Below are 23756 nucleotides of genomic sequence, written 5' to 3' on the forward strand. Positions count from 1 at the left end.
AACCTAAAAGCAAAATAAAAAACAAACTAAGCAAACAACTAGAAAAGGAACAGAATCACAGAAATGGAGATCACACGGAGGGTTATCAGTGAAGAGTGGGAGCAGGAAGAATGGGGGAATAGGTACAGGGAATAAGAAGCATAATTGGTAGACACAAATAGACAGGGAAAGGTTGAGAATGGTATAGGAAATGGAGAAGCCAAAGAACGTATATGTATGACCCATGGACATTAAGTGGGAGGAATGATGGTAGGAGGGAGGAACAGGGTGGAGGGGAATAAAGGGGAGAAAAAAAATGGGACAACTGGAATAGCATCATCAATAAAATATATTTTAAAAATAAAAATAAATAAGTTAAATATTTTAAAGAACAGTTTACCTTGCATTCCAGCTCTACTCATGTATTTGCTATCGTTGCCTTAACTGACTAAATGCATGTGTCATACTCATCATTGAAGGCACATTCATAATGCACTTTACAGTATAAATGTTTGACTTATTTTTTCATATAACAATAGTTTTGAAACTAGATCTGAATTTAAGGTGTACATCTTTGTTTGTGATATAACATACCAATTTTCTTTACTTAATTTTTTAGAGTCCATACTACACCATTCCTACAAGCACAAAACCAAAGCATTATTTCCTAGAGAAAGGTTTACAAAATTAATAAATATGACAGAGTAGTTAAATTTTTAGTGTTCTTAACATTGTAATGCATAGAAGTAGCCCAGAAGACCATTAAGTGATCATTATCTATCTTATGGAGAACAGTAAATCCTCTTTAGGTAGATGCAATGAACTAACGAATCTTCCTGTATTATAACATCTGGGTACTAATTATAGAGGAACTACCAAAGCTTAAAGTTGTTCAAAGTTATAAAAAATGATATAGCCGCATACACTTTTGGTCACCTTTCAGTAAAATGCCTTTTTCAAACCTTGGTAGCTTCAGCTCATATTATTAGCTTTTACTTTCTTTCTTTCCTTTTTTTTTTTTTTTTTTTGCAGCATACTGGGGAAAGGTGAAATAGGATATAAAATCATTACAATTCAATGGGGTTTCTACATCACCTGGAGGTTTCCTGTTTTGACTTGTTTCTCTGATAGACACTTGGTTATAAATCTAAATGAACGTTTTAAAATCAGTCTTGGAAAAGAACTATCTCATCACAAGTTATTAAGCCTTGTTTGTGAAAATTTAACAACTTTTAGGAAAGAGGAAGACTTAAAATACCCAGTTTTTCATGGAAATTAACGTAACTTATTGCTAGACTCAAATTCCAAGTCTGAGTTTTGAAAGGAACTTTCTATGGCATTATAGCTAATCTGCAATAATTGTTACATAAATAGCTTTTTTGCACTACATCAAATACAAAATGTTTCTATTTCCAAATCCCTGAAAAACAATTTGTGATGACATTGAATGAACAAAAATCCTTTTAAAGACTAGGCCACTGCTACAATCAAGTTAACTGCAACATTCCTTTCCCAGAAGTACTTTGCATATTGGGTCATATACCAACAGTTTTGGTCCTAGTGACTGTTTATTTTGGGAACTCACCTACAGTCTGGTGACATTATGGGAAAAGTATGAAATTAGAACTGTAATATGAATTAAAGAAAAAGTAAAACACCCAGAGTTTAAAAGATTACATTGGTAATTAGCTGCTTTTCATTTATAAAGGTGCTTCCCCCCAGTTTTATTTATTTATTTATTTATTTATTTATTTATTGCTGTTTAGTTACAGTTGTGCCACCTTTTTCCCCATTGCTCTCCCCTGCCCTGTCCCCCACCCACTCCCACAATCAATTCCCCTCATTGTCCATGCCCATGAGTCCTCTATTTGTGTCCCTTGGCTTGCTCCTTCCCCTTCTCCATCGTTATCCCCCTTCCCCTCCCCTCTGGTTACTGTCCATTTTTTGTTTATTTCCAAGTCTCTGGTTCTATTTTGCTCAGTTTGTTTTGTTCATTAGGTTCCACATTTAGGTGAGATCATATGGTATTTGACTTTCACCAACTGGCTTATCTCACTTAGTATGATGCTCTCCGTTTCCATCCATGCTGTTGCACAAGGTAGGAGCTCCTTTCTTTCTGCTGCATAGTATTCCATTGTGTAAATGTACTGCAGTTGTTTGATCCACTCATTTACTGATGGGCACTTAGGCTGTTTCCAGCACTTAGCTATTATAAATTGTGCTGTTATGGACATTGGGGTGCATAGGTTCATTTGAACTGGTGTTTCAGGGTTCTTAGGGTATAATCCCAGCAGTGGAATTGCCAGGTCAAAAAGCAGTTCCATTTTTAGTTATTCTGAGGAAATTCCACATGCTTTTGTACAGTGGCTTCACCAGTTTGCCTTCCCACCAACAGTTGTACCGCAGTTTTTTGACCCACTCATTTACTAATTTGCACTTAGGCTGTTTCCAGCACTTGGCTACCATAAATAACACTGCTATAAACATAGAGGTGCATAGCAATAATTAATCGGCTTAAAACCTCTGTGAGCATGGCTGGACTAGGGGAAAATCAGAGTTCTGAGGAGAGAGAAATGAGAAATTTCTAGTGGAGTTATATTTTTCCTTAGTTTATCTCCAGGTAGAATACCCTAAACAGATGTCAATTAAATTCCTCTTATGTATACAGTCAGGCTGTTGAGCAGATTAAGAAATTCAGTTTTTAGCCCTGGCTGGCATAGCTCAGTGGATTGAGCGTGGGCTGGGAACCAAAGTGTCCCAGGTTCGATTCCCAGCCAGGGTACATTCCTGGGTTGCAGGCCAGAACCCCCAGCAACCGCACATTGATGTTTCTCTCTCTCTCTCTCTCTCTCTCTCTGTCTCTCTCTCTCTCTCTGTCTCTCTATCTCTCTCTCTCCCTCTCCCTCCCTCTGTCTCTCTCTCCCTCCCTCCCTCCCTTCCCTCCCTAAAAATAAAAAATAAATAAAATAAAATCTTAAAAAAAAAGAAATTCAATTTTGCCCAAAACCCTTATAACCCAAAACATTGATCCACAGGAAGTCAAAATCTCAAAACTGAGAAATCAAGGAAGCCCAGAACTATCCCAGATATTCATACGACTGTAGGATCAGTTATGGGCTGATATAAAAACCTAACTACAGTGGTTCTAACTGAAATTGGGAAGATTGCTAAGAAAATAACCAGTTGACTCACCATGTCTCATTCCTTGCAGGTCAATAATTCATTTCTGACTGTGGCAGTTTCATTCAGACTGTTGGGGTTAAGGAATGTATGTGGATGTCACTGGCTGCCACTGACAGGGGTCTGAGACATAAACAAGAGAGACAGCTAAATAAAGTGTAAGAAGTAGTTGAGGTAGAAGATTGCAAACAAATTCTTAAAATGTGGTCCATAATTTCTACCAATGGTGCTGAGGGCAGGGAGATAAATGCACTAGCTGTTAAAACAATGAAGTGAATAAGAATAAATTCAAGGAATAGGTTATGCTAGAAAGTACAGGAAGATCACACTATATAATAACCAATCTATGGGGAACCATGTTAGAACCCAGGACATTGATGTAGAGAGAATCTATGACCTATACAAAACACAATGCAAGAAACATGTGATAATCCAAGTATGACATGGAGGTAGGAACAACAGTACAACTGCACACACACACAATATTTATACAGACATATATGCACACACTCCTAACATCCCATCTCTCAACTCTGTTCTATATTTTTTTCTTTTCTTAAGGAGAGAATATTTTTTACTTTTGTTCAAGTACAGTTGTCCCCATTTTCTCCTCACCACTCTCCCCCACCCCACCCACCCCGGCCTCCCACACTGAATCCTATGCCCTCATTGATTTTGTGCATGGGTCTTTTTTTTATTATTCTTATTGTTTAAGTACAGTTGTCTCCATTTCCCCCCACCACTTTCCCCTGTCCATTACTTTCTAACATGCATCACAATTGACTTATTATGTATTCTCTCTCCCCCTATAGAATCTAAACTACCAAAGTAGAAAGTTTTTTTCTGTTTTGTTTATTGATGTATGCCTAACATATACAACAGTGTCTGAGATATAATAGGCCCTCAGTAAATATTTGCTGACTGAATAAATGAGTGAGTTTTAAGAAACAAGTACAGGATGTTCCAGGGTGGATGAGTAAAGGTTACAAAGTACACCAAGCTCATTGCAGTGGATTGTTTAGTGACTACTGCTTCCATAGCCATGTAGAAACTGTGTTACAGTGCCAGTTCTGCATGGGATGCCACTAATTAGGCAAATAGAAAAGAGATCGGTGTAGTAGAAGTGAAGTGAAAAGTTGGGAGAGCAACAGGATAGGGGTCCAAAGAGAATGCTGAAGAGTTTAGAGGGTGGGTCCTGTTGTCTATGGTAAGGATTTTGGTTTTGACTCAAAGTGAGATGGGATGCCATTGAAAAGTTTTGAGGAGAGGAGTGATTTGATCTGATAGATAATTTAACAGAGTTATGGAATGTTGTACGAAGAATAAACCAAGGAGTAAAAAGACCAAAGGAGGGAAACCTGTTAAGACACTACTTCAATAATTCAAAACAGATGATGGTGGTTTGGGCCTGGTTGGAAACATTGGGGGCTTTGAGAACTGGTCTGATTGAGGCTATATTCTGAAAGTATAGCCAATGGGACTCCTTGATGGATTGGATATGGCTCGTGAGAAAAGAATGAGTCAGGGAAAATGCAAATGTTTTTGGCCTGAGCAAATGGAAAGATAGAGCTCTCATTTACTGAGATGGAAAAGACATGATTGGTTGGAATATTGGGGATGTTAAAAATATTTTGGAGATTTCAATATGGTTTCAGATAATATGTTTCTTTCATGGGGCATGGTGGTGGTGGTGGATACTAGTCATTTCACTGTTCATTATTTAGATAAGTAAACAGTCGTAGGTAGGGGCTTTGGGGGTTTGTCTTTTTTTGTTTTTACACCTGAGATTGAATATGGTGCAGTACAAAGAATATTCAAAATATCAATCAAGGAAGGAATAGATTTTTTATTACAGTAGTTTAATGAGCATGTTAAAATAAGTTCATTTACTGTTTTATTGTGGTCATTCACCAAGAGAAATTACATAATTTTAGTGCTTATCTCTTCTCTTAAGTTGATTGATACCAGTAAACTGTAAGGATTAAGTGTGTGTGTGCATATGTGCAAGAAGGAACCAGTAGCCCAAACAAGATCATGGTGACAATGGCCACGCCATACTAAACTTAAACAGGTTACACTCACACACACACACACACCTCAGAAGTTACACTGCTTTCTGAATGTTAGATTCGAAGGAGTATATTACTGATTTCACTCTTGTAAAAAATATATACAGTCTTAGTGTGGTTAATATCAGGACATTTGTTAAGCCAAAAAAATTGGAGGTGCACCCGTATCCTTTGATTCAAAATTTCACTTCTACTAATTTCTCCTGAAGTAATATGATGAGCATGCAAAAAGATTTACACCTCAGAGACTTTCTTATGGCTTTGTTATAATAACAAAAAATCAAGGCCATTTAAATATCCAAATCTAGAATATTTAAATAAATTATATACACCCGTAAAATGGAATGCTATGAAGCCAATTCAAAGAATGTTGTTGGAGTATATTTGTTATTGCAGAAAAACCTGCCTGACATATTGATGGAAAAAAAAACAAGTTAGAAAACAGTATTATGTACCACTCCACTTGAAGGGTTGTGTATTAACCTATTAATGAACAGAAAAATTCTGCAAATGTATACTACAAAATGGTAACTGGTTATCACTGCTGGGATTATAGGCAATTTTTATGGTTATTTCTAAAATAAAACTAATTCTATTATGATAAAAGTGTTCAAATGCATCAAAAAACAAAGATTACAATAGACTACAGTATTTCAGGATTTAGAAAGACACATGAGTCTTGTTTTTTCTGGAGACGTACCCTTACTCATGCATCATAGGCTAAATCTTTAATTGTATATTGTTACAGGCACTCCCTGGCTTACAGTATTTCTTATTGAGATTAGTATAAGTAATGAGTTGCCAAATTAAGTATTTTAAACACTCACAAAGGGCCCTTCAAATGTGAGAAATGTGGCTAAATACCCACATATCTATAAGATTATTTTCAGGGTTTTACCAATTATAGTAATAGCAATTAACAATTAGTTACATACAAATAACAATTAGTATGAATTCTCATAGACCCTTATGTGCTTTTTAGTTTGCTATACTAAAGGAGACTGGGGAGAAAATTCTCAGCAGAAACAGGACAACAGATAGCCAGTATCTTTGATGTTCCCATTAAAGATCCACTTTATTCTCCATATGGTAAGGCAAGTAATGCAGATATGGCCAACTCTAGATTATGCAGAGTCATGAGGGGCAGAAATAATGTGGATAATTAAAATCTACTGATAATCCAGAAACTTAATTTTACCTATAGTTGCATCCACCTCCTGGACAGAAACCTTCAGTAGAGCTGTTAATGAGAAGCATAATCAAGTGGTTTAAGTTCATCTGCTTTCTGTTATTCTTTGCAGGTGTTAATGAACAGTGAAATGATCAAAAGGCTGTCAGCCAGGAGTTGATAGTAGAAAAAGCAAGACATGGATAACTCAGAAACTAGATAATGAGCCTCAAAAGGTTTGACTTGACTGCAGTGAGGATCAGCTATTAAATATCTGCTCAACTAAATTCCATGAGGATGTACATCATGAAACCAGATCTTCATGGCAAGGGTTTTCACATATGCATAGTCTATTTTGGTTAACATGAATTATGATATCACCTTAGAAATTCTCTATACTGTGGTAGTATTCATTGGTGGCAGTGATAGGATATTTATTGTCAGAGCACAGTTAGTCAACTGCAGACTCCTCTGCTAAATATGGCCAACAGGCTGTTTATGAGTCCTGCTTTTAGACCAATTGGAATATTATTGACTCACTCCCATGTCTTTCTGGGAGAGAATATAAGCATTGCTGGTATCTAAATCATTTTGTTTATTATTGCTTCAAATTTCTGTTTTAGTGAACAGCATGTTGAAAGTATTGTTATGGTGAACATTTTGTGGTTTATGTTAAGCATTTGGTTTTCAAGAATTGTTGAAAATAAATGTTTTTACAGTGCAGTTATTTTAAGTATTACACAATAATCTCTAATATTTATAACTAAAACTATACCTATGTTGATTAGTAATTAGGCTCCCAAATGGTTGTGAAAGAAATTTCTCTTTATATGATTATACTTTAGGACAAGTTACTTGATATGTTCACTGCAATTATGAGCTTTAACTATATCTACATATGATTAATAATGCACCTCTCTATATTGGCAGTGATGTGATTTCCATTTGTGGCAGTAGTTTTAAACAAAGTACACTGTAACTATATGATATTTGTAAATAAAACTATCTTCACACAAGTATTAATTATGTTCTCTTACAATTTTGAGAGTAATCTTCACTTAGTCATTTTGAGTAAATGGCATTTTTAATCATTTTAGTATCAATGGTTGCTTCTTGATCTTATCCTATGATAGTGTGTCTCTTTGCCCATATTCTGAGAAAAAGGGCAATTTAACTAGTTTTAGATTATGTGAGTTGTTTAAGCCACCTGAATATTTTTGAATACTCCCTAACTTTTGCTTAAAACTAAAGAAATGCTTTTCAATTTAATTACAGGTAACATTCACTAAATTCTACCTAACTAAAAAATACAAGTCTCTAAATTTCTTTTTAGTGGAAATGTGCATAAACTCTAGCTCGATTTACTTTTGTGAAATACAATGACATGAATAGATGAAAGTGTAAAATTTATTTATATTGAGCACTTGGCATGTGTCTGATGTGATAGTAAGTGCTTTATATGTGTTGACTTACGTAACACTTACAAAAAACCATGGGGAAGATGGTACTATTATATCTCTAATTTATCACAGATGAAAAACTAAGATTAAGTAATTTGTCAAAGTTCAGTTTGAGTTATAAGTGGTAGGGCTCAAATTTAAACCTAAGTAATTGAGTTCTGGAGTCAAGCTTTGTAATTCCCCATCTATATAGCTTCACTTAGGTTTCTGTTACCTAAAGTGAGTAGGCTGAGTATGTCTACACATTCAGGTACCACAGAATCATTTTTCAACTTTATCTCTGTTCATTTGCCAAAGTGTCTGTTGCATTGAAATAGGCTCACAGAAATTCTATTTAGTACATAAATTTTAAATTCCTATCCATGTGTTTATTAACTTCATTTTTTCTTCAATTAATCATTCTTGTCTTTTTTTAACCTTTGTTATTTGATGCTTTCAGTTCCCCCATGGACATAGATTTCCATGCTGGTATCTAAATCATTTTGTTTATTAAACAAACAAATAATAAAAAGTTAATTATAATACATGGCATTTGCAAAGCACTTTCACATGCTTGCTCTCATTTTGTTCTCACAAATTTATTTGTTATTTTTTAATTATAAAAGCTGCTCAAGCATAGCAGGAGTCCTAGAGTGAGAGGCTAAATTGTGGAAGTACCCACTGTGTATTCAAACATGTCCAGGCCTATCTAGATACCCATAAGGACAGATTCATTACAGGCTTATTTATATGTGGGCTTAAGGACTCTGGTATAGCTTATAATACTTATAATAACTGAGAAAGTTGAAATTGATATTTTGCCTAAGCACTATGACTCCTCCCCGAGTTTTATAAAAATAAGAGCCTCCCTTTGAACAATAATTCAGTGTAATAGATGGGAAAGAACCAACTTTGAGAGAAGATATTATTTAGATAAACTGATTTGATCAGAAAAAGAAATGGTCTGTGTTAAGGGGAAGGGGTGCTTGAGTAGAACACATGTTGGTCTGTGCTGTACTGCAGGCTCAAGGTTGAGTAAGGGTGGTGCTGGCTCTGATAGATAATAGGTTAAATGAAAAGGTTCTAGCATTAGAGTCACTGTAAGACCTTGAAAGCATGAAGCAGTGCTATTTGTGGCTTAGTAATACACTGATGTACAAGTAAGGACAGAAACGACTGTTGGAATGGAATGGGAAAACAACTAAGGCTACAACATTGTGGCTGACATCCAGATGTATGACAAGCAATAGTTTCCACTAGGAACAGGTCTGGAGCAACAGAGGCAGAGATAAAAACTCCATAAAGGGGAAGAAAACTATCACTATTATCATAAACCAGGACCACTCCTTGATTCTGTTTCACCCCCTTGAATTGGAAGGGGGAATGGATTCCACCGATGCAGCTATTGGAGGCTGAGAAATTAATTGGATTTTACTATTGAATACTCTTCTCTCCAGACTCATTACAGAATCTAAAGAAACTAAGATTAGACATGTGTTATAGATATTGACAATTATTTTTCTATCGCTACCCAAACCCGACCAATCTAGATAAATTATCATTCAATTGATCACATCCCAATCTTATGTAAACACAATTCTTAAATAGCCATCTTTTCCCTCATTATTGATTTTCTTCTTTTTTGGTCTCATAGTTTGTTTTATTATTTCCTTCTTTATTTCACACATTTATTGAGTGCATATACATGTATAGTACTCTGCCAGGCCAGGTGGGGTATACAAAGGTACAGAAGACACAGGCACCTTTGGTGAGATGTACCCACAAAATATAAAATAGAATCCAAAAGATGAAAAAGTTCAGGAATGGTACTGAGTAACGTCTTAACCTAAAATCTCTCATGTTCTAGGTCCAGGTTGGTGAAGGGGCCATTTTGTATTCCAGTCTAGTGGCTTTTTCAGTACTTCTCCTGTCTGAATTGAAGAGTAAGAGAAACAAATAATTACTTCATTTTTCAAATTTCTTTTTAAAATTTTTTTCTCTTTCTATTTTAACATTTTTATTGTTGTTCAGGTACAGGTTTCTACCTTTTCCTCCCATCCCTCCCTGCCACCCCAGCCCTTCCCACCTCTCAAATTTCTTTAATGCTTATGAACTTCAGAAATTTTGCTGTCAGATAATCTTCATTCTGAAGATCATAAATCCAAGGAGCATTTTTTAAGCTATGTCGGGGCAAATAGTGAAAAGTTAGATTTAGCTTCTGGCCTGCAGAGCATGGAGTCATGGATATAAAGCTGTTATGGAGAATCAAATAGTTCATATAGATAGTTTACTCAAAGGAGCAGGGAAAAGAGGTTTAACAAAAAAAGCAGGAATTAAGCAATGTGACTGCAATCAGAAGACTGACAAGATGGAGGAAGCATGCTGAGAGGCAGAACAATGAAGAGTTCCAGAAAATAGTATCTGTATGTGTTAGAATACAAAGGCAGTAACCCTTTGTGAGGCATCTGTAACCTCATCTGTGGGTAGGAAAGGAGTTACTCAAACACCACACCTGAACAAATTCAGTCTACATTATTATTATTTTCTGCAACTTGGCCAAATGGCTTTTAAAATGTTTTATTTTGGCTCATTTAAATAACAAGAAGGTATACAGACTCTATACAAACTTCTTTTAGAATGAGGCTGGATTTTTAAAAATATATATATTTACTTACTTTTGAGAGAGAAGGGAAAGGAGGGAGGAAAAGAGGGAGAGAAGCATGATGTGGGAGAGAAACGTCCATTGGTTGTGTTTCTTATATGCCCCAACTGGGGATGCACCCAATCTACTGAGCCACACCAGTCAGGGCTAGACTGGGTATGTTTTACTAACCTCTTTTCCAACTTTAGGGAAACAGGATAATGGATGATGAAAATTCTGATACTGAATATCGAAGGGAATATCCTCCAACTATGTGCCTCAGCTATGTACTGTTTATCAGAGATCCTAAAACTCAGCCATCTAGAAAAGTTAAAAATAAGTAGGCTAGTGAATATATGTGGACAATCACATCCAAAGGGAAAACTGTTGTTAATACTGATGTTGGATAAAATACAATTTAAGAAAAAAAATTATAAAGAACCCATGCACAATAACAAAGAGGGTGGAAACAGAGGAAGGAGGTAGGGAGGGCTGGGGTGGTGGGGAGGGGTGGGGAGAAAAGGCAGAAAACTGTACTTGAACAACAATAAAAAATAAAAAGAATAAAAGAAAAAACAGTGAGACAAAGTAAGTTTGTATTCATTTAAAACATCCAAAATGAAGGTTTTTAGTTATGAATTTTACACACTAAAAAGCAATATCAAAATTCATTAAGCATATGATGATGATATTAAACATAAGAGAAATGGACAGAAACAGAATTACAAAAGCTCAACATACCATCATTAGCCTCTAACTATAAAGTAGAATAAAAATGAGGAAATATGGGGTACAAGAATATTCACTGTATTATAGTAAGTAATTTCAAGAAATTAGAAGCCTAAATGTCCATCAAGGGACTATTTGCTAAGTACATCATGCTAATATGTACAAGGGACCACCATAAAACCCTTTAAAAATAAGTCCTGGCTGGCATAGCTCAGTGGATTGAGCACAGGCTGTGAACCAAAGTGTCACAGGTTCGATTCCCAGTCAGGGTACATGCCTGGGTTACAGGCCATGAACCCCAGCAACTGCACATTGATGTTTCTCTCTCTCTCCCTCTTTCTCCCTCCCTTCCCTCTCTAAAAATAAATAAATAAAATCTTTAAAAAAAAACTTTTAAAATGTGGTGTCTCTCTGTATAAAGGTTCAGAAGATGATCTTGTTATGTTATGAATTAAAAAGAAATCAGAGCAATATGTTTAGGATAACACTTTTTTAAAAAAAAGCACAAAACTACATATAATGTATGTATGTACACATTCTCTCTATAAATACATAGAAAATGACTGTCAAAAGTGCTTACTTCAGGAAGAGGAAAAAAGAAACTGTTCCTTTTTTACTTTCTCCATATCTAAATAGTTTGCATTTTACATGTGTGCTTATGTTTTATTTTTATAGATTTAAAAGATAATTTTAAAAAATTATAGACAGCTTGATAAGAGCAATAACCATACACAAAACAAAAACAACTAATCAAGAATTTCTCCCAGGAAATTTTGTGGGCCTTGGCAGGTTTACAGGCCATCTCCCATCAAGATCATCAAAAATAATTAAAATCATCAGGAGTAGACTTTAGTTTTGTTTTGCTTTTTAGAAGAGGGTTTCTTGCATATGTTTTGTGGCTGCCTAACATCTGAACCTTTTTTTTAGGTTTCAGAAATTCCCCACAGAGTATTGGGAACAGCCAGGTCTTAATTGCCTTCTATTACAGAAACTAAAAATGCCAGGTGCTTACTATCTTTGCATCCAAACCCTAAGTTATAGGTGCAGGATGTAGGCTAAACCAGGGACTAAGAACTAAAGCAAAGAAGCAGGAACAGGGAAGACTTCTGACAGTAGCTGTGGGCTGCAATATCCAGTATTTAATAATAGAAATCCCAGTGGCATGTTCACTAGACCATTCCAATGGTATGATGGCAACTGAAGTGATGACTCCCATGGTTCCTGCCTTTAAACTAATCCTAGGCCATCAACCTCCCTGTGAATTCTGTGAAATATCCAGCATTCTTCCAACAAACACCATGTTTGTTTATATTAACCAGTGTCTTTTCTGCTGTTTAAAATTAAGACCCCTGACTGTATACCTACTCAATATATAACAGCACAATTCTGGTCCCAAAATGTGAACAAGATATACAAAATTCAAAGTATACATGAAAAATAACTACATAAGGTATTAGTAGATCAGATTTGGAAAATAACAATCTATCATAACCATAGAGGGCTTGTTTCAAGACAAGCTAATTATATATAACATCAGTAGATTAAAATAAATTTATATCTCTAAATGTCTTATGTAAAATTTAATAACCACTTCTTCAATTCAAGAATAATTAATAGTTAAGTACCTACTATGTACCAGATACTGACCCAGGCACTGTGTTATGTAGATGAATAAGGTATAATCACCTAGTTTGGGAACCTTAAAAGGAAGATGAATGAACATAATTAAAATAGAATGTTAAATGCTTTGGTAGAGGTTTGCACACATTAGTGACTCTTTTTTTAAAGATTTTATTTATTTATTTTTAGAGACGGGGAAGGGAGGGAGAAGGAGAGGGAGAGAAACATTGATGTGTGGTTGACTCTTGTGTGACCCCCAACTGGGGACCTGGCCTGCAACCCAACAATGTGCCCTGACTAGGAATCAAACTGGCGACCCTTTGGTTCACAGGCTGGCACTCAACATACTGAGCCACACCAGTCAAGGACATTATTGACTCTTATAGAGAAAAGGTTTAAGAGAAACTTCTTGAATAGGTGATTTTTGCTGTCTTGAAAGGTTTGTCTTAAAAAGGAAATGGGACACCTTATTCCTTGGCACTACAAAGGACAAGAGAAGAACAGATGAAGATATGTGTTGAAAGAGGGGATAAAAGAGCAAATTGGATTGCCTAAAATTGCCCTTCCTAATTTGTTTCCTGTCCATGGCCACCACTATAATCTCTGATCTAGACTAGTACAAGAGTTACCGTCTTTCTTTTTGTATATTTTCTTCTTTCCAATTTTTCTCTGCATAGCTAAAACAAATGAGCTTTAGGAACATAAATCAAATCATGCCACTCCATACCATACCACTAACAGTGGCCATTTGTTGCTCTTGGAATAAAATAAGATCTTGCGCGCTCATCTGGCCCCTCTCCTCCTCTGCAATCCCATTTATGTAATTTTCTGTCCCTCACTAGGCTAAGTGACCATGCTTTTCTTTTTGTGTTTGAACACCCTAAATCCGTCCTTGCCTTTGTTCCTTTGGATTCTTCTTCCTCTTCCACACAAACTTTTCCTTAACCCCAAAGCTCTCTCCCACTGTCCATATGCTTTAATCACTTGTTTTTTGTTTCATCTTTCAGGTCTGACCTCAAATGTCATCTCCTCAAAAAGACCTTGACTATCCTCTCCCATGTTTTTTAGTCGCCCTGTTTATTTTCATTATTGTGCAACTTTTCATCTCTTGTTTACTTAGTTTCTTGCTTCTCCATGAGAATGTGAGCTCCCTGAGTGCAGGAACCTTGTCTGTCTCGATCATCACTATGTTCCTATAACTTAAACTAGTGGTTTGCATATAGTAGGGTCTCAATAAATATTTGTTGAACAGTTTGATCTCTGCATAGCAAAAAGAAAAAGAAAATCTTTTAAATAATGCTAAAATGCAAATGTCAAATAGAAAAGATGTTCAGTATATAGGCTGCATATCACATCTAAGGGGTTGATATCTGTACAATACACATATAGAACCACTACATATTAATATGTAAAAGAATAACACCCAAATCAAGTATTCACAAAGGATATAAAGAGACAATTCATGGAAGAGGTACAAATAACTCCTCTGTATATGAAAATATCTTCAACCTGTTAATCAGAAAAAAAGAATTTTTAAAAATGAGATATTTTTATCTAATTTAGACCTATTACATTGGGAAATATTGATATGACTATTAATATCTAGTGTTGACAATATCATATACTTTTATAAAAGTATAGATTACTACAATCTTTCTGGAAGGTGATTTGATATTTTTTTTAAATTTAAATAATACTATATTAAATGAAATAAGCCAGGCAATGAAAGAAAAATACCATATGATCTCACCTATAAGTGGAACTTAATGAACAAAACAAACAAATGAGCAAAATAGAACCAGAGGCTTGGAAATAAAGGACAAACTGACAGTGACCAGAGGAAAAGGGGAGGGAGATAACCTGGGAAAGAAGGGGAAGAGGCAAGAAAAGGAACAGAAATAGAAGATTTATGGGCATGGACAATGGGGGGATTGAATGTAGAAGTGGGGGAGATGAGGCAGGGGAGAGCAATGGGGAAAAAAGTGGGACAACAGTAACTGAACAACAATAAAAAATAGTTTCAGCTAAAAAATATATTTAGTACACACCCTTTGATCAAGCATTTCTACTTTCTAGAGAAATAAACAAGTAAGTTCTATTTAAAGCTTGTGCAGATACAAGGTGTTTTTCTTTCATTGTGTGCTTCAGCAAGAGACTGGTTCACTATATTACAGTGATTTACACAGTATAATAATATGTTAATATTATGCAGCATTTCTATGTGCAGTGGCTTGTAAAGATTCAAACATGACCTTGAACTTTATCCTTGTGCTTTTTTGCCTTTATTTTACTTCTTGAATTTACTGACCCTTACCCTTGTTTGTCATAGCCACTTGTATGGTTTGGAGGTAAGAAAGCATAGTTTTAGTAAGAATTAAAAGGAAAAGAGTTAATATATGCTCTTTGTTTTTTATTTCATTTTGTTTTTACTTCCAAACAAGTGTGGGGAGAAACAAAAGGGAAGGCCTTCTGGAAAAGACAATATAGAGTTGGTGATGTTTTCAGCTTACAAAGAAAATGGAAGAAAGGATCTTATCTACCCACTCTAATCCAGTCCTGGGAAGGGACTGGATTAGAGTCTAACAGTGAATGTGTTTGTGGGGAGAAAAGGAAAAGTCCTTGAAGGTGGTCATAAGCTAGAGACAAAAAGACCAGACCTAGGAGTATATGGATAATAGCAGGGAATTGACATGGAGGGGTACCCGGTACTCTATTGGTAGCCTCTGTCAGGCACCCAAATGAAAGCTAAATTGATACCAGCAAATATTCATCATGAATCAAGAGAACATATAACCATGTCAAGGAGTCCTGTCACCTTTTAGCTATGAGATGAAATTTTCCTTTAGGATCTGCCTGTGGTCCTCACTGCTGCTTATCCAGCAGAAGTAGACTCTGAGCTTTTCTGCATCCCATCATATTGTGTCTTATAAATAGTTGTCCTTGACAATAGCTCAAGATGCTGGTAAGTCCCCCAAAACAGAGGAATGATGGTAGTATAGAAGGGAAAGTCCTGTCACTGGTTCTTCAGTGGGACTGAGCAGTTGTAGAGAAATCTACTTTTGTGATATGAATATAGAAATATATACACCAAACTCTTAACAGTCAATAAGAGAGTGGAGAGATTTTGATTTTACACATATATATGTGTATAAATATATATATTTATATATGTGTGTGTAAATATATATAAATTCCTGAATTGTTCAAAATATTCTTATAAATATACTTTATTCATATAGTTAAAAAGGCCACTCTCAAAAAGAACAGAGAAATCTACTAGATAATGAAAACGCTGCATTTTATTTGACTTGATAAGGACAATAAATTAGGCAATCCTTCAGCAGCACTTAATGTGTTTACTAACGTCTGTGCATATGGAATGAAGAGTCACTTGAGGGCAGGACATCTTTAAAACCAACCAGGGTTCAGTTGGAAATAATCTTTCTAAGCCAAAAGATGTTTACCAAACATATGTTACTACATCTCTCTCAGCTACCCATCCTTAAGACCTTTTTGTTCATGGTTATAGTTTTCTTACATATTTTTTAGTAGGCATTTTGAGGACTTCTGCTACCACCCATGAAGCATATCTCTTGTGGGACTGGCCTTCCTGCCATAAACAACTAGAAAGATGCACAAAATATTTGAAACAACTGTTTTCAGAGGTTGGGTGATAGGCTGTGCAGTATTTTGATTCCTGAGAAGAGGGAAATAAATTAAGCGAACACTATAATAATGTTAACTTTCTGGTGAAGACACTTTGTAAAGAGGAGCAGAAGGAGAGAGAATCTCACTGAGCTGAGATCAGAATTCAGGGAGGCCAGAATTCAACTAGTGTTTGTGAATATTGGTCAGGGTACTACATGGAGAAATAGCTCCAGAAATCTACATAGGAGCCTCCTTAAGTCTTTCACTAAAACCCGTCTATGCATATGTAGAGTGAAACTCCATCAGGTTGGTCAAAGAAAAACTTAGGGAAAGAACAATTACTGTAAGCCAGTTTCAACAGTTAACACAGGACTGAAAAGCATTTTGATTCCAACTGGCAAAATGGAAGGATATTGTTGAATGTCTGGACATTTAATAGTGCTCTCAGAAAAGCACCCCTTAGTAGTGGAACTAAAAGAAGCTTAAAAACAAACTTCAAAAGCATCAAAATGATCTTCATGTTACTTATCTGCCTGACAGAATAAAGTCCTATGCTAGACATGTGAAGAAGCAGGAAAATGTGACCTATAAGCAGAAGGAAAACAGATGCTGAAATAAGAGATGATGGAATTTGCAAATGAGGATTTTAAAACATCTGTAATATTTATGTTCCATACACTTAAGGACATAAAGGAAAAATAAACTTAATGAAAAGAGAAATAGGAGAAGTAAAAAAGACCAAATGGAACTTCTAGAGATGAAAAATACAATATCTGAAATGAAATTTTTATTGGGTAGAATTGACAGCCTTAGATATTTCAGAAGAAAAAATCAGTAAACTTGAAGACAGAGTAGTAGAAAGTATGCAAACTGAAGCATAGAGAGAGAAAAGAAGACTAAAGTAGGTGAAAGGAATCTCAGTGACCATATCAGGCCATGACAATATCAAGCAGTCTAGCATAATTGTAACTGGTCTCCTCAAAAGGCAGAAGTGGAGGAATAAATTTGCTGAAGAAATAATGGCCAGTTTCCAAAGTTGATGAAAACTATAAACTTACACATCCAAGAAGATCAACAATCTCAAAGCAGGATAAAATGGTCATTTTGTTTACTTGTTTTATTGTTCCCTGAATCCTGACTTAAGAACTGAATTGGATTCTGGTTCCTTAGCTCTATTTGAACTTGTTTCTGACTCCCTGATTAGCATCTTTTTCTGATTTCTCAAAACTGATTGCCATCTGGACCAAGGGAGTGATAAGTCTCACGTTGACAAAAGGGAAGCGATATATATTAATATAATCCCCCTTTGTATACCTTGGCACTTTCCACTTAGGTAGAAGGTCTCTACGATCTTTACCTGTCAGTGTGAGTTCTTTGGGCCCTATCAACAAGTTTGTATTTTAACTTGATTTTATAGTGTCCTGTTAAGATGACTATTCTAATTCAGTTGGAACATTTTAAATAATAGGAATTTTATTTTATAATTATTTCTATTCCCCACATGCCTATTTAGCACCTTGCACAGAAGCCAATCAATAAATATAGGCTTATTGATTGATTAGTTTAGTGGTCTTCAAACTTTGCATGCATCAAAATCACGTGGAGGATTGATAAATCATAGATTTCTGAGCCCTATCCCTAGAATTTATAATTCATTAAATCTGGGGTGGGGCTTGATAATTTGCATTTCTAATAAGTTCCCGGGTGATGCTGATATTGCTCATCCTCAAATCATATATTGATAATTACTTGATTAGACTATATTTGTGAAATTCAACTGATGAGAGATTAGATATATTCGAAATGTCTCCTTAAATTCTACCTCTTCTATATAGCATTTCCTTCACTCTCAGAATAATGGCTCCTCTTTTTGACATGCATTTCATACCCTCTCTACATCCCTTACAATATTTATCAGTCTTCCTTATTTATAAGTTTTTTATGTAATGTGTTTCTGTGGAATATTAGATTAGCTGCAAAACTAGTTCTTTAAAAGCTGAGTAGACCAATTAATAATTTGATATTTTCCAAATATGTATCATAATGTGTATATTTCTATATTGAAAAAATAAATTAATTATTTTATAGAAACAACTAGGTAATGGAAATGGATATGGAACTAAAACACTTCAGTTCCTACTACTTTATATTCACCAGGTCAATGAAGTGTTAGGATAGGATATGTATGCCTGAATTAAGAAGAGTAACTCCAATAAGAGGTGTTTAATTGTTCTTCACTTTTTGTCTAATTATTGTTAGTGGCACATTCTAACTGCTGTGAAAGGTCAAATATTCCCTCCAACAACCCCATCTTCTAGAAGAATCAACTCTGACAAGGGAACACATAATTTAAGTTTTTGGTACAAGAAACAAAAAATAAAAGTCCAAGCTTCAGATGTACTTGAATGTGGAAGGTGTAGTAATATAAGCCTTGTCCATGTTGAGATGCCATGCCCCTCATGTTCTTTTTTATGTAAAGCCAAGTGAGGACAAAGTTAGTGCCCAGGGGCACAGGAAGAAGTTTGAGCAAGTTCCATTCTAGATATTTCTGGGAAGATTTCCTCTTTCTCCATCCTCTCATTATCAGAGTGTAAGACCTGAAAGTGGAAGGAAAGGAGGGATCAAGAGCAAGGAGTGGTTCCTGGAAAAAAGGCTAAGAAGTCACTTTTATTACTTCTAGTCTAGGCCTTAGGTTAAGGTAGGAGTCAAGTAGACAAAGAGTCACCTTCTTTCTCTTATAGTCCAACCCAGCTTAACCTGAGACCATATAAAGATTAGAGGCTATAGCTCCAGCTACAATAAAGTGTGTTTGTCCATTGTCTCCTATGTGCTGTATATACTCCTTAGGAACCTTATAAAGGAGCAAGCAGTGTGATGGAATCTGAAAATTTGAAGATTTTAGACCCCAGTCATCTCTTCCCTTCAGCCTTATGACATATTTTGTATTCAGTGATATAAGGATGAACACTGTTACATGCAAAATGTCTGATTATAGCACCTTAATAGATTAATTCTTGATGAAAAATGAAATAATACCACTATATTAATTGAATGGGTAAGTTCTTTATAAGATTCAGTTTATCTTTTAAGAGAAATTTTGACTGTCATGCTATTTCTGCCACAAAGCGTGAGTTTTGCAATATGTACAAATATCATCATAAAAAGCTGATTTCTTTTACTAGTATAGGTCCTTCATTATTTTACATTCCTGAGGAATAGCCTTTCTTAAAATTTTCCGCTTCTTTAAGTCCTTTACCAGTTAATATGTTGTGTATTATGAAGAGTTAATTTATCATTACCACCAGCCTATCAATGAAACCACTTTCATGGGTAAGTCTAAATAATTCCATGTTATTGTAAAAGAGTACAGTTGGAATAAATTATGTTTCTTTTATACTTAAATGAAAGATCATTTCCTCAAGTCTTTACTTATACTGAACTATTAAACACATATTCCAATAAGCTACATTCAACTTGTTGAATATACCATCTTCACTGGTTTCTTTCTATCCTCCATTTCATTTACTGATCTGCATTTCTGTTTATGCCAGCACCCTCTAATAATGCCATGACTTGCTCAGCACAATCCTACCACTTCTGGCAACTGATCAAGCTTATACAATGTGCTTTCACATAAAAGCTTCCTCATTGCCGACTGCTATGTGAACTATTTTGGTAGAGATTTTATAATGCTGCCTTGTAATTAAACGAATGAAAATTAAGGATCTAATTTCAAATTATCTTGTACAAAGTCATTATCTATCATTCTGACCAGAAAAGCAGTAGCCCCTGTATCATTTGAGTAATTTGTTAACGGAAAGGCATGTCACTTATCCTGAGTCTTAATACCATATTCATATTTTGAACACAGTGTAATTATATTTGATAAAATGTAGGGATATGTAAAAAGCACAAATCACTTATCAAGATTCATTTCTTAAACTGTGATAGCATCACAAGCTGCCATGCAATTTACTAAATATAAATAGTACTGTAATTTAACCCAAAGTGTTTAGAATTAGCTCATCATCATGTATTTTGAGGGAAAAATATTTCTGAGGGTTTAAAATGTTTAGTGATGAATTTGGAATTTTTAAGTTGTGAAAATTCAAGTGTACTTATGGTTTATCATTCTTTCTAATAAAAATACTGAAATGTAATTAATCTTTCATGGATCTAAATAAAAAACGCACATCACTTTCTTAAAACAGACAACTGTTGTGAAGTGAACAAATCCATAATACATGCTCCCTGATAACATGCATGAAATAATATAGTACCTTCCTTTGTATAGTGTTTGCTAAGCATAAATTAAAAGTAGCTGACAGTCAGTGTTACACAAGTTTCCCAAATACTGATTTTAAAAACTTGTGACTATACAATAAATATTATATGGTGTTTATTTTCCCTGCCGGAAAAAGAGGAACCTGTGTTAGTACTGAGTCATAAATCTAGAAAGGCATCTTTTTGCAACTGGCACATGTGCACACGTGCACACAAAGAGCTAGAAATTCTTAACAACTGAAAAAGAATTCACCAGTGATCTGTCATTGATGTCAGAAGTAAGAAACAGTTAGGGAGTGCTGGTAAATCCCACCTCTCACACACACTCTTCTGACAACTAGAATGTGATTCCAGTAGAAAGAAAAAGAAGCAAATGTGTCACATACAGTGATTGTAGATTAATGCTTGAAGGAGTAGCTCAGCCTTTCTCTCACTTGATCCTGCCAATCATCTAGTTGCTCCATTCTACTGACAAGTAGTATGTCTATCTGCATTTTATATCTCAGAAATTGATTAAGGTTTCAAAGGTGTAGCTATTCTGCATGATGATCAGCTCCACGATATGACCATGGGAATGAATAACTAAAGGTCAACATTAAAATGTCCTTAACTTCCTATGTATTAATCTACTATTATAATATACATGATTGGGTATGTGGCAGGCAGAATTCTAGGATGACAACAATGACTCCTTTACAATTTCCTCCCCCCAAGTCTGGCTGGAACCTGTGAATGTGTGAGATCACTCCAGTGATTATGTCATATTTTATAGTAAAAGGAATTTTGCAGATGTAATTGATTGATCTCAGGAACTCCTAAAAGGAACTGGACCCTACCTAGTGAAAGAAATTTGAAGGCTGACATGGATTTGATGCAAGAAATATTCAGCCATTGCTGGATTTAAAGAGCCATGCAGCCAGTGACATGAGCTCTAGAGGAGAGCATTCCCTGGTTTTCAGAATTTAAGAAAACTGGGATTTCAGTCACACAGCCACAAGGAAGTGAATTATGCCACAATCAAGTGAAGTTGGAAGAGGATCCTGATGAAAACACAGCCAAGCTGGCACCATGATTTTAGCCTGAGGAGACCCTGTACTCAGAACTTAGCCATGTGGTACCCAGATATATGATCTACAGAACTGTGACCTAATAAATAAGTGTTGTTTTCAGCCACTATATTTGTTATGTAGCATTAGAAGACAAATATAAGATACACTTATTGTTTGATGTGTTGAGACAAATGCTTACACCAGCACAATTAAGATAGTATTAATATCATGTTCCCAATTCCCTCATGCTCCTTTACCATCAATCTGAACCACAGCATAGAACCATTTGTCTGATTTCTGTCACTCTGTTTGTTAAATCTTGACTCTCCCTTTTCTATCACATATCTTCTCTGTCTGTCTTATCTTGTCATTTGAGGGCAATTATCATTTTCACGTTTTTCTTTTTTAAAATTTATTTGTTTGTTTATAAAGAATGATAAGGGAGGGGAAAATAGAGGGAGAGAAACTTTAATGTGAGAGAGAAACATCGATACGGTGTCTGTCATTTGTGCCCCAACCAGGACCAAACCCACAACCTTGGCATGTGCCATGACCAGGAATCCAAATGATAACCTTCCGCTTAGTGAGATGATGCCCACCCAACTAAGCCACAATGGTTGGCACTATCTTTGTCTTTTTCTGTACCACTACATTTTTAAAATAATAAGTGTGTACACTGTACTCTGAGTACATAGAATAGTCTCTCTAAATACTTGTTAGTTTATTAAATTAAAAAAATTGCTGTGTAATGGCTCTGTGTCAGGGTCTGTCTTAGGTACTGCGGATATCCTACTAAGTAAAATTGCTGAAGTCCATCCTTTGTGTAGCATATACTCCAAAAATTACAGGAGGTTGATTTTTTTTATGTGTGTGTGGTGTGATTGGCTCCCTGGTGATGAACCCTCTATATTTCACTGCTGGGACTATGTAACCCCTATTTATATTAGCCTCACCTCAGACATTTGGATAAAACTGTCTAAGTAGGCCAAGGTTGAAGTTCTAGAATTACTAATAAATATGAAGTTTCTTTTGCTGCATGGTTCCATGAATTATATGTGAGGTGAATTAGCCAAATCTCTGTCTTCAATCTTTGTCCAGCATTCAGTTTTTCTTGGTCTGATGTCCAGCTGTATTCTTCTAGGAACATGGTTCTCAACTCTAGATGAACATGAGAATCATTTGGGAAGACATTAAAAAGTACTGATGCCTACCTATTCCCACTCCATTTGGCATGGGCCTAAGCATTGACACATGTTAAAAGCTCTACTGTATCTAATAATTCTAATTTGCAGCCATTGTGTGAAAGCACTCCACTAGTCCTTCAAGGAGGAATGTCAATGTTGTTTGAACCTGTATCTCTGGTATGGTTCCTGCTTTCTGTTGCCCAGACGATATGTATTCTCTGCCTTATCTTATCCCTTCTGTGGTTACCACCGAAGCCATGTGTTGAAATAGCTTGTAAAAGGAAAGAGCCTGAGTCCTTCAGTCACTGAATGAAAAGTCTCCCACCAAATACTACACTGGACTGTTGTAGAAACTACTAGTTTTCTACTCAATATCTATTCTGTCCTTCATCCTTACAAACAGAATTTCTATAACTTGAGGATGTCAATGTGTTAAGATAAAGGAATTCTATATCCTGGTCTCTGGTCTCATTTACAGATCGAATTGCTATAGGGAGACATGTAAGCAGAAACAGTCAAGACTTTTTGAAAGTCTCTTTTAAAAAGTTTGCTGTGTCCTTACCCATTTTGTCTTTTCTTCCTATGTATAAGCAGATGTACTAGCTAGAGTTTCAGTAACCATTATGAAACCATGAGGATGAATGTCACTGATCCTAAGGATGATAAATGAAGACAATAAGGGAGTTTGGTCCTCTGATGTAAAAATCTGCAGATTTTTAATTACATAAAAAATCCTCATGTAAGCAATATTTTTAGGCATGTAATA

The sequence above is a fragment of the Phyllostomus discolor genome, chromosome X (genome assembly GCF_004126475.2).
Source record: "Phyllostomus discolor isolate MPI-MPIP mPhyDis1 chromosome X, mPhyDis1.pri.v3, whole genome shotgun sequence".
NCBI classification, from domain to species: Eukaryota; Metazoa; Chordata; class Mammalia; order Chiroptera; family Phyllostomidae; genus Phyllostomus; species Phyllostomus discolor.